Raw genomic sequence first — 13,678 nt, 5'->3', positions numbered from 1 at the left:
GAACATTAGACTTTAAAGCTGTGTTTTGAAAAATTTAAAAATGTTGAGATGTGTTGGATTGATTGTATGAGTGAGATGTTGTGAGTGTGTTTTTGGTATAAATGCTGCAGCAAAGACGTGAGAAAGGTTGTTTTGGTTGAGTGTTTTGGAGTCAGGCCTGTGAGTGAGTGATAGTAAATGTTATATATTATTTCTATAGTAAGTTTTATCTGTTATTAAGTAGTTTAAGTTAAGTTATCAATTAAGTGCCATTAAATGTTAAGGTTAAGTTTGTTGAGCTTGTTTTCGGTTGGGTTCGAGGTCTGCTAAGTTTAAATTATATATAGGTTTGAGTTGTGTGAGATTTAAAGAAAATTAAATTTTGTTAAGTATTATTAAGTAAGTTAAGTTAGATTCTGTTAAGTTTGAATTAGATTTAAGTGATTTTACATGATTTGCAAATAAGTCTGTTAAGTTAAATATTTTAAGTGCCTTAAATGCATACTATCTTTTCACCACTCCAAATTAACAAAGGACTGAGAATCACCCAGTTGATGCCATTTGAGCCAAATGACTAAAGGATTACAAACTGAAAACTGACTTTGAACATTTCTGGGAAGCTCATGAAAAAAGGTGGATGTGATAACTTCAAGGAGAGAAAGAATCATTTTCAGGCTTTTTCACCTTCTCTCCAGGTTCGCATGAATGAAAACAGTTAACAGCTTTCTTTTCTTAGTCCAATTACCACCTGTTGTGCAATGCCTGATAAGGCCTTAACACGCCGTTGCTGGACGACCAGAGAACTGATTGACATTATTGAATCATTATCATCTTTACATATACGAGGACTGGCAAAAGAGGACTGTTTTGAATATCACAGCCTAAATTGTGCTGCTTGGGTTGCACTGTTTTGTGGGAGTTGTGATCAGTTGTTACTTTTTCATTTATGGTGCCACACCTGTAATTATAGGCACATCTGGGAACATAATTGGGAGCAGGCACTACGGAATTAGACAAGGCTAAACACTGCTTCAGCTTCACACCTTTATAAATCTCATGAGCAAAAATCTTAGCTTATTATCGATGGGAGGTACAGTGTATTTTGAAAAAGGTTAAAGATCAAAGTGCTTCATATATAGCCTCAATAAGGTGTAGAAAACTGGTGCCTTTAACACAACATTCTGTTGTAGGCCCTATAAGAAGAGATCCCAATCAAGCATTAGATAATTGCAGTTCAGCTTTGATTACTCTAATTTCCAAAGGATGAGTCAGCATAAACAGACATGGGCTACTCTGGATTCATCTCTAAACCTGGAAATAGTGTCCAAACAGCTTTATAACCAGTGTAAAGGCTACTATTATGACACCTAGGAAATTACCCACAGGAATATTTCTAATTTGTGGAGATAGAGCCTGGAATGGAATACCAGCCCAAGTGCAGGGTGGATCTTGTTATTTAAGCAAGTTATCATTATTCCACCTCTGAGCACTGGTTCTGATCCTTCTCCACAGGATCACATTTCTGACACTGAGTGTCCTGTTTATCCTCAGGCCTTTGGTGCAGCTGAGCCCTGGCAGAGCGGGGTCTGCACTTTTGGAGTTTGTTACGAGGCCCATACGAAGCTACTCTGAAGTTTAAAGTGTTGCCAAGCATAGTGGATGAGTTCCCTTCTCTTTTCTTTGCCCCTGATAGTGAACAGGAGAACCTGGCAAACTAACCTCTTTTCTCTCAAAGAAAAAACGGGGGAAATGTCGGAGAATGACTTAAAGAAAAGGCCATGAGACATAAAATTGAGAGAAAAGTATAAGGGAAAAGTAAGGCCGTTTCTAACAGTTCTCAGCCTTCTGACTTGTATAAACAATTAGACTCTCTCAGGCATCACTCTATAAACAATAAAGTTCTCAGCTTGTCTTCCCATGGCAAGCAGAACACCGTCCTTGGGAAGGCCTGTTATCCTGAGAACAGATGTAGAGGTTTTGGGAACACTAGTTTCTGTTTTAGTTTCTGGTTTCTGTTTTGGTTTCTGTCTTTAATAAACAATTGTAGGTATTCTAAAACAAAGGGAGTGGTTAGAAGTTTCTCTGTTAGCCTATCATGACATTGGATTACAGAATATTCATGGCGTTCGTTAGCACTGTTATTTAAGGTGATTGATTGATCAATAAAGTTGGAGTTCGATGCATTACCAGGATGGTCGTTCGCCCCTTCACTTCAATACTGGGGGGCACAGAGCAACAGGGGCAGGGCTGGGAGAAAGGGCTTGGACGGAGCTCAGCAAAGTCTGCCCTGACTTGTCACTGTCTCCCCTTTGAACAGCTCCCCATGACCCACTGTCTCTCAGCCGGTATCGGCATTAATTGTTGCAATAAAGGTGGTGTATTGGGATGGCCCCAGATTTGCCAGGCTCCACAACATTTGCCCTGTGCACCTGACCTTGTTGGGGTCATTATCATGCTGTCCATCCCTCCCAAAGAGTACCTCCAATACCGTCACTTCTCTCAGCTGTTGGATCCCATCCTCAAGAGTCTTCCAGTGCATTTTATGGTGCTGCTCCTGCATTCTCTCCCTGTGAACAAACCTCTCTCTGACACTTATTAAAAGCCGCTCCCAGAGGGAAAAGGACCCTGGCTCCCTTACAAAAATCTGATTGATACCTGAGTGCTGGGTCAAGCGTCCCAAATTCCTTGCCTCACCACCATCCAACTGGACACCTGTACCCATAAGATCCCAGACCCAGAGTAACCAGGTTGTATAAGCCTCACGTCCCTGTCGTACAATGTCTGTGTGCAGATTACAGAGACTTCTGTACATCAGGGACTCAGTGATGATCTCAACCATTGGCTCCCCTGTGAGTTGTGAGGGCCCTCCATTCTTATCCTTGTCTGGGTGCTCTGATTTCATCTTAGACCTCCTCGTTTCCACAGGGGCAACTGCTTCTGGCTGTGACTGCCTTTGCAGTTCAGCTGGAACCAGGACAGTTGTAACATCTGTGGGTTCCGCTGCTGCACCATCAGACTCTCCCTCTTTGAGGCAGGAGGAGGTTTTCTCACCAGCTGGGGAAGTGTAGTCCTTCAGCATCCAGCCCATCTCACACATCTCCTTCACCAGACCCCCCACCCAATCTGCGTGGTTCATTTCTGAGGTGGGCTGTGGGGCATGGTCAGGCTCTGGGGTGTTGAGGATTTTTTGCAGGTTGAGGAGCTCTTGCTAGACAATGGCCATATTCAGCCGATGCACAATCCAGCCTGCTTGTACTAGTGGACAATGAACACATTCACAAATAATGGATAATGGACATATTAAGAAATGGGGTCAGTATATCCTTGAGAAAGATACAAGAAGAAGAGTCATCAGGAATCAGCAAATTTGTCAGCAAGCTTGGGAGAGTGAGAAAAAAGAGAAAGCAATGGGTGGGCCAGACAACCACAGCAAGATGCACAAAAAATTAGATGATCTAATCAGCATTTTAATTCAGATGTGTAAACAGCTAGGATTAACCAATCATGTATTAGCTAGAGATGTGTGGGCAGTAGAAAATTATTATAAATCTAGTCTTTTTAGGGATAATAAATTTGGCTTCACTGGATCATACTGGTCATGGTGTGATGTCCCTGAACCTCCACACCCCACAACTGGGCTCCTGGAAGTCTTCATCTATGTCACATTCCGTGGGTTTTTATTTACTCCTTATTTGTCCATCCTGTAGAAAAGGATTGGTGTCAGTGGGAAACTGACATTGCTTGTTTGAAGGGGAGCCCACCCATCCTGCCTGAGGATGATGAACTCCTCTGTTTTAAAGCCTCTTTTTGAGGGTCTCTTCTTGGGTCTTCTACAGGTTGGTTTTTTGTTTCCTCTCCCCCAGGCTGTCCTGGCCTGTGCTGGGAAAAGCCCAGTGCAGGGACATCTGTGCACCCTGGGATCCCAGGGTCCCGGGCATCTGCATGGGGATTGGCAACATAACAAAGGACTGTCTGGAGGCCTTTGGAAATGGGAATTTATGGACAGGTGGGACTGCTCAATCTGACTGCACCACGCCCTTACCTCTGGATCTCCTTCCTGCTTGGCAGGGTTCAGTTTCCAGGTAGTGTGGGCAAGGAGTGGCACTCACCTGCACAGAAAGGCTTCTGCCTTTTGTCCCTGTAGCTAAACCCAGGGTGAGAGTCCTCCTTTAGTGCTCAAAGAAAGGAAAGGAAATCCCAGAAGGGATGTGCTCTGTCTTTGAAACCATTACCAACTGTGAGGAACATCCCTCACTAGAGTAGGATGTGTCCCTGATCAAAGAAGGTCACCCTTCTGACCAAACTGATCCCAGCCCAAAAGCCAGGCCTTATGCTGGGCTCTGGAAGGGGTTCTGCAGGCAATGTGCTCAGGGGAGAGACCTCCATTGGCCTCACTTCTCTCAGGGACAACACATCCCATCCCATCCCATCCCATCCCATCCCAAGGGTTCCCAAGGATGGCCACAGACAAGAGGAATGGGATCCAGCACACTTAACGACTGCGTCGAATATCAGGTTTAGGACTTTCCCAACCAGACAGTCATGAACCACATATCCTGAATTTGAAGTACATTTGAAAATAAAATAAAAAATAAAACCAGGATATTTAACAAGGACCTTTCCCCAAGGAACTCCAGGGCTGCACTGAGCAGGTTCTGGGGCAGAACACATTCCACAGCTGGCCCAGGAGCCCCACAGCAGTGCTGGGGGGTCCCTGACCCTCGGGCCCACTGAGGCTCTCCTGGGCCAGGGAGCTGCCTCAGCTGCCACAGCACTCAGGCGCCACACAGGTGCCTCAGTCCCACCAGAGCACAGCCACCCACGAGAGGGTGAGACTCTTCTGCCACACACCAGGAGTGGAGAGGAACCTCCCAGGCCCCTTCACTGTCCCTTGGCACATTCATTTCAGCCTGACCCTCAAAGCCCTGCTCAGCAACATCCCCCACTAGAGTAGGATGTGTCCCTGGTCAAAGGAGGTCACCCCTCTGACCAAACTGATCCCAGCCCAAAGGACAGGCCTTCTGCTGTGCTCTGGAAGGGGTTCTGCAGGCAACGTGCTCAGGGGCGAGATCTCCATTGGCCTCACTTCTCTAAGGGATAACACATCCCATCCTATCCCAAGGGTTCCCAGGATTACTACTGCAACAACACATCGTCAGAAGGGTAAAACTAACCTGTCTCATGACGGTCTAAACCAAGCTCAGATTCCCTATTAGTGGGTGAACAATCCAACGCTTGGTGAATTCTGCTTCACAATGATAGGAAGAGCCGACATCGAAGGATCAAAAAGCGATGTCGCTATGAACGCTTGGCCGCCACAAGCCAGTTATCCCTGTGGTAACTTTTCTGACACCTCCTGCTAAAAACCCAAAAAGCCAGAAGGATCGTGAGGCCCCGCTTTCACGGTCTGTATTCATACTGAAAATCAAGATCAAGTGAGCTTTTGCCCTTCTGCTCCACCGGAGGTTTCCGTCCTCCCTGAGCTTGCCTTAGGACACCTGCGTTACGCTTTGACAGGTGTACCAACCCAGTCAAACTCCCCACCTGCCACTGTCCCTTGAGCAGGTCGCGGCCGCCACGTGCCGGCCGCTTGGCGCCAGAAGCGAGAGCCCCCCTCGGGGCTCGCCCACCCTGCCTCACCAGGTAAGTGATCAGAGTAGTGAAAACGATCAGAGTAGTGTTATTTCACTGACGGCCGGGACACCGGCGGGCGGGTCGCCCCGCACCGCCGAGCGCACGCCTGGCTTCCCACTTATTCTACACCTCTCATGTCTCTTCACAGCGCCAGACTAGAGTCAAACTCAACAGGGTCTTCTTTCCCCGCTGATTCCGCCGAGCCCGTTCCCTTGGCTGTGGTTTCACTGGATAGTAGGCACGGACAGTGGGAATCTTGTTCATCCATTCATGCATGTCGCTAATTACATGACGAGGCATTTGGCTATTTAATAAACACATACAAATTGTATATGTTCCTTTTCCGGGTTAAGTAAGGTGGCCCGTCCACCTGAATGACCAAATTGGAATTTATAGCCCAAAATGGGCTAGACGCGGTTATGACGGATGAACCCCTCCCACCCAAAAACCGATTCCACTGTCCAGCGAACCTGTCGAGAGGAGAGGCCTAGTTTATTTACCAAGTATTTACACAGATACAATTGATCTAGCTTTGCTAACGAATATATATACAATGTCAACGGAGGTGAAGAGTACTTTGGATGCTAGGGCCCACATGGTTCTCTCTAGCCTCGTTTTAGAGAGACCAAGGGCGGTCAGCAACTCAGTATTATTGCCAAACCATTTGGTACGGGCTCCCATGGGGAAACCAACATATTCAATGTCATCAGCATTGGTCAGTTGTTGAATTTGTGTATGAAGGCGCTGATATTTTTGGCCTTCTCCAAGGCGGCCTCACTCAATGAGACACCAGAGTACTCATACCTCACAGTCACATTGACCACAACCGCCTTAGAACCTTTGACAAAGATTAAAACCAATTTAAATAGTTCATTTACATAATCCCTCAGGTGTGGCTCCTCAAAAACTGTCCAACACTCCCTCTTAGCCTCCTCGCTAAGGGTCTCACAGATGGCGTTGTGTCTCTTAATCCTGGCATCTTGAGTGATGGCACAGTTTCTGACAATGTGGGCTGCGGTCTCAAATCTAGCTCCACAATATCTACATGATTGAACAACATTCTCTTGCTTACCCCTAGCCAGGAATTCTCTTGTTGGGTAGACATGCGCTCTGAGTTGTAGGGCCGTAATTAGTTTACAGTGAGGTATGCCCTTAAACTGCCTTATCCAGGCATTACTGATCTCATCATTCTCGAAATGCTCAATCCCATGGCCCTGGGCAACCAGATGGGTCCATTTATGAAATTCTCGTTTCCTCCAGTTACAAGGTCTTGGGTAACGAATCTTAGGGATGGGTGCTTCCCATTCCAGCCAGGCTCCATCATCGCCCCCCAACTCTACCAATGGTAAAGGCTCCCAAATTGATGGGATGGACTCTTGTGTCCCCCCTGCTTTCAACCACAATTTTTCAAATAACCGTTCCAGATATACTTCCTTTAGATACTTCACAAGAGTCTCATCCGAATCTATGGAGTCTTCGCGCCTGAATACTTGGAATGAGCAACGCCAACTTGATGAGGTCTAAACCGCCATCTTTAAAACTCGAATACAAGATCGCATCACATGTACTTGGGGGAAGATGAAGCCATTCCTTAACCGTGTTACGAATTAATTGGTCAAGGGATTCAAGTAGGCCCACCTTGACTTCAGTATGGTCAGCCAGATATATCAGTCTCGGGATGGTATAGGTCCTGAGTATATTGACTTTCTGAAGAGGTTTTAAGGGCGAACGACCAATCCGATGAAGCCCATCCATGAGCTTCTCTGATAGTCTAGGATCTGCAAAGCCAGTCCAGGGGTCAACCCATGTGCTGAAGTACCTTTCTGAGCTCCCTGGGTCGATCATGTTAAGGGGGGATCCATTAATCACCCACGTGGGACAATCATTGATAGTATACGAGTCCCTTGTAGGCTTGATGTAAAAGCCATGACATTTTCCCCCCTGCGTACTGAGGCCAGTAAGATTGCAAAAGGCCTCCAAAATTTTGATGTTATGACACATGCCTTCCCAAGAGTCACTCAGCAGCACCAAGTCATCGGCAAATGCCATGGCCGTAAATTTCCAGCCCCCATGATGGAAAACCTCACCTTCATTCTCGAGTTTATATAGAAGGTGGTGCATCACTAAAATTGAGCAGCAAAGGTGACATGGGGTCGCCTTGCTTGACACCTGAACGAATGTATATGGGGTCTGTCCTTTCTCTTCCCATGGAAATGCACGTCTTAACATCCCGATACATTTCCCTCACCAACTCTATCATGTGTGGATCCACCCCTCTCTGGACCAGACCCTCAAATACATGTTGATGACAGACGGTGTCAAATGCCTTAGCAATGTTCACGAACAGAACCCCCAGATGTTTATGCTCTCACTTAGCTGTTCCACCACAAGCTGTAACAACTTGAGGTTTTCGGCACAACCTGATGCGCAAATGAAACCCTGTTGCCGGGGGTTGATGAGACATGCTTTGGACAGCCTCGCAGTAGCGATCCTGGAAAACAGCCTAATCACCATTGAACCAATAGTAATAGGCCTCCAGTTATTGATATCACCAAGCTTCTCTGCATCCGAAGACTTGGATATCAAGACTGTCCTGCAGTCCCGCAGTCCCGCAGCGCATCTGGAACAGTACAGGTGATAAGCCAGAGGTTGAAGATCTCAGTCAACCGGGAAAACTTTGGGCCTTTTGCAAAAATCTGACCAAAGTGATCCCATCTGGCCCAGGAGCAGAGGTTTTACACATCTCTCTCATGTTCTTATCAATCTCTTTTCCAGTAATTAGGGCCTCGAATGTGGTGTTAGCCGCCTCCTTATATGGAGGGAAATTCAGTAGGCCACCAAATATACCAGATGTATCCCACCTTCTTTTAAATTGATCGTGGAGAACACTTGATGGTAATTGGCACTGAGAGGCTTCCGTGCTGTCCAGGATGACGCATGAGGCGCCTTCTATGTAACTCGTACAGCAGTTGGAACCTCAAGAATTATCCCCTCTTAATAGCTCTTTTGCGTATCCAATTTGATGGAGTTTTGGATGCTTTTTGGCCAAGGGAGGCCTGCGTCTTTTGACCCTTGATAGATTTAGTTTGGCTAGGCACACCCAGAATACCAAGAAACTCCTTATAAACATCCTTCACCACCCGACCTGGATCTTGCCCATCAAGAACTTTCTTGAAGGCTTCCCGATACATGGTCAATTTGCCAAACGATAATCCCGCTTTGATGACTTTCTGGAATTGGAGCTTTAACTGTCCCTCCTTGGGCAACTTAGCAGACCTGGCAGGATGTTCAATTCCAGTGGCACCTACTAGTCCTTCATGACCTTTCACGGAGAGACGCCTTTTATCACTAATCTGCTTTGCCATTTTAGTTGGAATATGCTCCGCTATAAGTTGGTTGATATTTCTCTTACTGGCAAACTCGTCCACCAATTGTACCAGAAGAGCCTCTTCCTCCTCAGTCCATACCTGTTTGTGGGCCCCTCAGGCCGATGACTCTTTGGGATGAGAAGCAACAATCCGCTCCACATTTCGCACAAGAGGATGTCTTATCCTCTTGTGCTGACCCGGGCCAATCTTAGTAGCGAACCCATGTTGGCACACCTCACAGACCCATTCCCCAGTGGGAGCCACACACACCACCCCCTTGCAGCGCGGGATGTGACAGGAGATACTGTGGTATTTTAGATTTTGTTTACCACATTTTGAACACCTGAAAATGATCTTTCTCTGCCCGTGTGTCCTTTTGAGATGGTCAATCAGCCCAAACATCCTAGTAAACCGGGTCCCACAACGAGGACAAGATGGTTGTTTGTCAGGCATGGACACGACAGGTGTTCTTGGCGTTGTACCATCACCTTCAGACCCGTGAGGAGCCTCGGGTGTTTTGGGCTCTTTGGTACCTCCCACCGCACTCTCAGCCTCATCCTGGGCTATCCCCATAGGGGAGATCTTATAGGGCTCAGGGAGTTGCCCCAAACCCTACCAAACATCCACATGACGTACACCATTTTCTTTAACAATTTTGGAGTTAAAAAACACCAAACTTGCAAGATCGAATCCCTCTTCCCTGGGCACAGAGGGCATAGATGGTAATTTGGCATCAATGACCCTTAGATGTAATGGGTCAGTCTGAGTGGTAGTCGAGATATAATGCAAAGCCATTTTGTCAGTCCGGTAAGCAATAAAGTGACAAGTCCAAGTGAGGGTAGAAGCATATAGTAGCCGACCCTCTCTCAAACTACCAACTGTGTCAACAACAGCCCATGGACAAGGCTCTGTGCAACAGCGAACTAACTGTGCCAACCTTTTTGTTTCAGCGATTAGTGAAACTATTGTTGGGTGGTGAGTCCAACGATAGGGAGGGCTGATATGCGCCCTCTCCCACACTGGGGCAGAAGTTGACTCAGTTACCACAAGGGTATCCGGCAGGGCCACGAGGAGGTGCAACTTCCGCGGCTATGCCCAGTTAGTAAATATAGTTACTCCCGCTGTTTACCCGCGCTTCATTGAATTTCTTCACTTTGACATTCAGAGCACTGGGCAGAAATCACATCGCGTCAACACCCGCCTCAGGCCTTCACAATGCTTTGTTTTAATTAAGCAGTCGGATTCCCCTGGTCCGCACCAGTTCAAAGCCAGCTGCTAGGCACCGACTGAGGCGGGGCGCTGGCCCGGGGACCCTCCCCCACACAAACTGCTGAGCCAACGCCGGCTGCGGCTGCACGCGTGCTGGCCACACACCGCGGGAACCCCACCTGCGGGAACCACTGGGGCGGCAGTGAGCAATGATGACGGCCGCCGCTGGGGCGCCGGCCGCGGCAAGGCGGAGAGCGGGCGGAGCGGGGGGAAGGTGGCGCCTGCCACAGCCGGGGCAATCCACAGGAAGGGCCCGGCGTGTGTCCAGAGTCGCCACTGTGCACGTGCACGCCCCAGCGCCCGGGCGGGCCACGTGGAGCGCGCTCACCCATGTGCGGCACCTCGTCCAGCTGTGGCATGTGCCCAGCCCCACTTCGCGCCCCAGCCCAACCAACCCAGCCCTTAGAGCCAATCCTTATCCCAAAGTTACGGATCCGGCTTGCCGACTTCCCTTACCTACATTGTTCCAACATGCCAGAGGCTGTTCACCTTGGAGACCTGCTGCGGATATGGGTACGGCCCGGCGCGAGACTTACACCCTCTCCCCCGGATTTTCACGGGCCAGCGAGAGCTCACCGGACGCCGCTGGAACCGCGACGCTTTCCAAGGTGAGGGCCCCTCTCTCGGGACAAATCCATTCCAAGGCGCCCGGCCCTTCACAAAGAAAAGAGAACTCTCCTCGAGGCTCCCACCAGCTTCTCTGGGATCGGTTGCGTCACCGCACTGGGTGCCTTGCGGCGCCCGTCTCCGCCACTCTGGATTCGGGGATCTGAACCCGACTCCCTTTCGATTGGCTGAGGGCAACAAAGGCCATCGCCCGCCCTTTCGGAATGGCGCTCACCTATCGCTTAGGACCGACTGACCCATGTTCAACTGCTGTTCACATGGAACCCTGCTCCACTTCGGCCTTTAAAGCTCTCATTTGAATATTTGCTACTACCACTAAGATCTGCACCTGCAGCAGCTCCACCTGGGCCCACGCCCCTGGCTTCGAGGTGCACCGCAGTGGCCCTCCTACTCGTCATGGCCTAGCCCCCGCAGGCCTCGCATTGCCAGCGACGGCTGAGTATGGGCCCAACGCTCCAGCGCCATCCATTTTCAGGGCTAGTTCATTCAGCAGGTGAGTTGTTACACGCTCCTTAGCGGATTCTGACTTCCATGGCCACCGTTCTGCTGTCTAGATCAACCAACACCTTTTCTGGGCTCTGATGAGCGTCGGCATCGGGCGCCTTAACCCAGTGTTTGGTTCATCCCGCAGCACCAGTTCTGCTTACCAGAAGGGGCCCACTGAGCACTCACATTCCACGGCGCGGCTCCACGCCAGCGAGCCGGCCCCCTTACCCATTGAAGGTTTGAGAATAGGTTGAGATCGTTTTGGCCCCAAGACCTCTAATCATTTGCTTTACTGGGTAAAACTGCCCATTGCCGAGTGCCAGCTATCCTGAGGGAAACTTCGGAGGGAACCAGCTACTAGATGGCTTGATTAGTCTTTTGCCCCTAGACCTGGGTCGGACGACCGATTTGCATGTCAGGACTGCTACGGACCTCAACCAGAGTTTCCTCTGGCTTTGCCGTGCCCAGGCATAGTTCACCATCTTTCGGATCCTAGCATGGACGCTCACGCTCCACCTCCCCGGCCCCGCGAGGAGGCGGCGGGCAAGACGGTCCGGTGGTGCGCCCGGGGCTGCCAGGGGCAACACGTGCCCTGGGATCCCACCTCAGCCGGCGCGCGCCGGCCCTCACCTTCATTGCGCTGCGGTCTTTCGACAACGGTCCCTGACTCGTGCACGTGCTAGACTCCTTGGTCCGTGTTTCAAGATGGGTCGAGTGGGTAGCCAAAATCGCTGTGGATCCCGGGCACCCCAGCGCGGCCCGTGAGCCTAGCCTGGTGGTGCCGCGCGGTCAAAGCGCACTGAGGACAGTCCAGGCCAGTTGACAGCAGTGCCAGAGACTGGCAGGCCCAGCCCCCACACCCCTGCGCGAAACGCCGTGCTGCGAGGATGCCACCCCCCCCCCCCCCCCCCCGTGAGAGGCGGGGAAACGATGCCCCCCACCACGGCGCTGCTGATGTGGGGGGAGGAGGGCGCAGCGGCAGTCCTTTCCCTCGGCCCTGGGATTCGGCGAGACCTGCTGCCCGAGGGCTGTAACACCCACCGCTGCTCGCGCGGCACTGGAGCACCTGCCCGTCGGACCACCTGCCCGTCGGAGGCCTTCCCAGTCGACCTGGAGCCGGTCGTGGCGCACCATCACAGAGGAAATGTGCCCGGACAGGGCCAGCTGCCGGCTGGGCGGCAGTCCCCGCACCGGCCTGCACCCCCCAGCCTGCCTCCGTGGATGGGGTTCGCCCAGGGGACGGAAGGGAGGCAGAGGCGAGGTTCCGCTGAACCTGTGCCGACCACAACTCACCAGGTTGAATCCTCTGGGCGGACTGCATGGGCCCCACCCGTTTACCTCTTAATGGCTTCACGTCCTCTTGAACTCTCTCTTCAAAGTTCTTTTCAACTTTCCCTTACGGTACTTGTTGGCTATTGGTCTCATGCCAGTATTTAGCCTTAGATGGAGTTTACCACCCGCTTTGGGCTGCACTCCAAAGCAACCCAACTCCGAGAAGGCCCGGGCCCAGCGTGCCAGGGGCCGCTACCGGCCTCACACCGTCCACGGACTGCGGCCTCGATCACAAGGACTTGGGTCCCCCGAGAGCGCCGCCAGGGATTGGGACTTCCGTATGTCACATGTCCCGCACCCCACTGCGGGGCAGGGATTCGGCGCTGGGCTTTTCCCGCTTCACTCACCATTACTGAGGGAATCCTCGTTAGTTTCTTTTCCTTGGCTGACTAATATGCTTAAATTCAGCGAGTTGCCACGTCTGATCTGAGGTCGCAAGGCCAAAGCTTGGCCGCACCTCCTGGCCCATGCAGCTCCTAAAGAAGCAGCATGCCAACAGGCCAACAGCCAGCCAGCTTCTCCCACCTATTACCGTCACCTTCCTCCCCACTGGCACCCACGCGCCAGGGGAAAATAAAGCCAGAGGGAGAGAAGCGGAGACAGAGTGCCCCATCCCGGAGATGAGAACCAAAAAGGGAGTGTGGCAGAGACAGCCCTGATGGGGGACCAGGCGGCACGTGATGGCCTTGGTGGAGAGAGAGAGAAAAGCCATGGTGCTATTTGCGCCCCGAGACCACGACAGAAGAGGAGGAGGGCAGGCGAAAGGAGGAGGGGGTCGGAACATCTGTCCCCAGCGCTCTCGCCTCACGCGCACATGCAGTGGCACAGTACCCCCGCAGTATCCACCTGCAGACAGCCGCCCACGTGGGGCGGAGGCTGGGGGCGAGGCTTGCGCCTCATCTCCCTCTTGCCCTCTCCCTTCTCTTGGCCCACGGCGGTGCTTTCAATGCTGTCTCTTACTCTCCTCAGCTGCCACCACCACT

General features: G+C 50.8%; 1 pseudogene; it reads right to left on the bottom strand.

Annotated features, from left to right (window-relative positions):
• Positions 1-5,126: 5,126 nt before the first annotated feature.
• LOC128937695 (28S ribosomal RNA) lies at positions 5,127-13,130 on the bottom strand (annotated as a pseudogene).
• Between the last annotated feature and the right edge of the window lie 548 nt (positions 13,131-13,678).

Source organism: Melozone crissalis, unplaced genomic scaffold (assembly GCF_028551555.1).
Source record: "Melozone crissalis strain CALT ecotype California unplaced genomic scaffold, PUWL_Pcris_2 ptg000021l_1, whole genome shotgun sequence".
Lineage (NCBI taxonomy): Eukaryota > Metazoa > Chordata > Aves > Passeriformes > Passerellidae > Melozone > Melozone crissalis.
Note: the sequence above shows the minus strand (reverse complement) of the source record. Positions and strands in the feature narration are given on the sequence as shown.